Below are 2544 nucleotides of genomic sequence, written 5' to 3'. Positions count from 1 at the left end.
GTGCTTGCTTCAGCACATATATTAAACTGGAATGATACAGACAAGATTAGCATGGCCCCTGCACAAGGACGACATGCAAATTTGTGAAGCATTCCATATTAAAATTTTTTTATTTAATTAAAAAATAAAAAATTAATTACTTATGTACTTCATTACTGTCTTTTTTCCTTGAAGTAGTGAAAGGGTTAATTTCACCACAGTTAATGAAATGCAGGCATATAGGTAAACCTGTTTGATTTTTTTTGTCATCCAAAATTCTTCCACTTAGTGCCAACACTGTTTAGAAAAAAATCATATTTTCTTTTTTTCTACATTTCCTAAACCTTCTTCAATTACCGTAGACTAATGTGATAATGGATAGGGGATCCTAGAATTAATATAGGAAAAATCCACAATACATGATCATTCTTTCCACAGAACCATAAAAAAAAAACTAGAACCAAAAGAGACTGAAGTCATTCAATTCCATCTTCCTAGTAATCAAGAAATTTTTTGAAAAAAACTGGAGTTTTTGCTTTAAAAATGTATATTTTTCCTTAAAAATGGATTTTCCTCTCAAAAAGTTGATTTTTTCCTTAAAAATGTGAATTTTTGCCTAAAAAAGAAAATGTTTTGCAACATCCCTGACATCTTATCTTTATGGTAATTAAAATGTTGATGTGTTAAAATTAAAATTTTCAGGTTTGCAAAGACACTGTTAAGAGAATGAAAAGAAAATCTAGAAAATCTACAGACTGGGAGAAGATCTTTGCAAAGCATGTTATTTGTTAAAGGACTAATATCCAAAGTAGACAAAGAACTCAGGGGTGTCTGGCTGGCTCAGTCAGTGGAGGATGTGACTCTTGATCTAAGGGTTGTGAGTTCCAGCCCCAGACTAGGTATAGAGATTATTTTTTAAAAAATTAAAAATCTTAAAAATATATATGAAAAGAATTCTTAAAACTCAACAATAAGAAAGCAAGGAATCCTATTAAAAGATGAGCAAAAGTTCTGAATAGATAAATCACCAGAGAAGATATATAGATAGCAATTAAACATATGAAGAGATGCTCAATACCACATGTCATTAGGGAGTTACAAATTAAAATAGGGAAATACTACTACACATCTATTAGAGCCAAAATCCAAAATACTGACACTAAATGCTGGCCAGGATGTAGAGCAACAGGGACTTTCGGTCATTGCTAGTGGGAATGTAAAATGGTATAGCCACTTTGGAAGACAATTTGGCAGTTTCTTACAAAATTAAACATATTCTTGCCATATGATTCAGCAGTTGCAGCCCTTGGTATTTACTCAAATGAATTGAAAACTTAAATCCACACCAAAGCTAAAAATATACTGGGTGTTTACAGCAACTTTATTTATAATTGCCAATCTTGGAAGCACCCAAGATGCCCTTCAATAGGTGAATGGATAAATACACTTTAGCATTCATATAATGGAATATTATTCTATGCTATAAAGAAATAAGCTATGAAGCCATGAAAAGACGTGGAGGGATCTTAAATACATTTTGCTAAGTGAAAGAAACCAATCTGAAAGGGCTGCAAACTGTATGACATCAACTGTATGACGTTCTGGAAAATGCAAAGCTGTAGAAAAAGATCAGTGGTTGTCAGGAGGTCAGAGGGAGGGAAGGTTAGATAAACGGGTGGAACACCGGGAATTTTTAGGGCAGTGAAATGATACTTTTATGACACTATAATGATGGATACATGTCATTATACATTTGTCAAAACTCATAGAATGAACTGCATAAAGAATGAACACTAATGTAAATTGTGGACTTTAGTTAATAATAATGTATCAATATTCATTTGTCAGTTGTAACAAACATACCAATTAATGCACAATGTTAATTATAGAGGACACTAGAGTAAAGGAGAGCTAGGGGAGGGAGAATATGGAAACTATATTTTCTGCTCAGTTTTCTTAAACCTAAAAATGCTCTTTAAAAAATCTATTAATTTGGAAAATGCTAATATATTAAATTTTTTTCATGTTTTCTTATTTTTGAGAGAGAGAGGAAGACACAGAATCCAAAGCCAGCTCCAGGCTCTGAGCTGTCAGCACAGAGCCCGACATGGAGTTCAAACTCACAAGCTGTGAGATGATGACCCGAGCCGAAGTTGGCCGCTTAACCAACTGAGCCAGATAGGTGCCCCCCAAATCCTAATGTTTTAAAATACTTGAAATGCTAGACATTCTTTCTACTGCTTTTTAAAAATCTTTTTGTAAAAAAATTTTTTAGGGAGAGAGTATGAGTGGGGGAGAAGGGAAGGCAGGGAGAGAAAGAAAGAGGGAGAGAAAGAGAATCCTAAGAAGACTCCAACACAAGGCTCAATCCCATCACTCTGGGATCATGACCTGAGCTGAAACAGAATTGGACACTCAATCAGCGGAGTCACCCAAGCCCCTCTTTCTATTGTTTTTAGGTTTCTTTTCTTTTTTCTTTTTTTAAAATTAGAAGTCCAATCTCAGGGGCACCTGGTTGGCTCAGTTTGAAGAACATTCAACACTTGATCTCAGGGGTGTGAGTTT

General features: G+C 34.3%; 1 non-coding gene across 1 annotated transcript; it reads left to right on the top strand.

The window, feature by feature from the left end:
- Positions 1-103, top strand: LOC120223454. Its single transcript, XR_005526300.1, has one exon. It is a non-coding gene; the product is annotated as a U6 spliceosomal RNA (small nuclear RNA).
- The last annotated feature ends 2441 nt before the right edge of the window (positions 104-2544 follow it).

The sequence above is a fragment of the Hyaena hyaena genome, unplaced genomic scaffold (genome assembly GCF_003009895.1).
Source record: "Hyaena hyaena isolate Hyena2069 unplaced genomic scaffold, ASM300989v1 scaffold_995, whole genome shotgun sequence".
NCBI lineage: Eukaryota > Metazoa > Chordata > Mammalia > Carnivora > Hyaenidae > Hyaena > Hyaena hyaena.
This window is presented reverse-complemented; position numbering and strand designations above follow the sequence as displayed.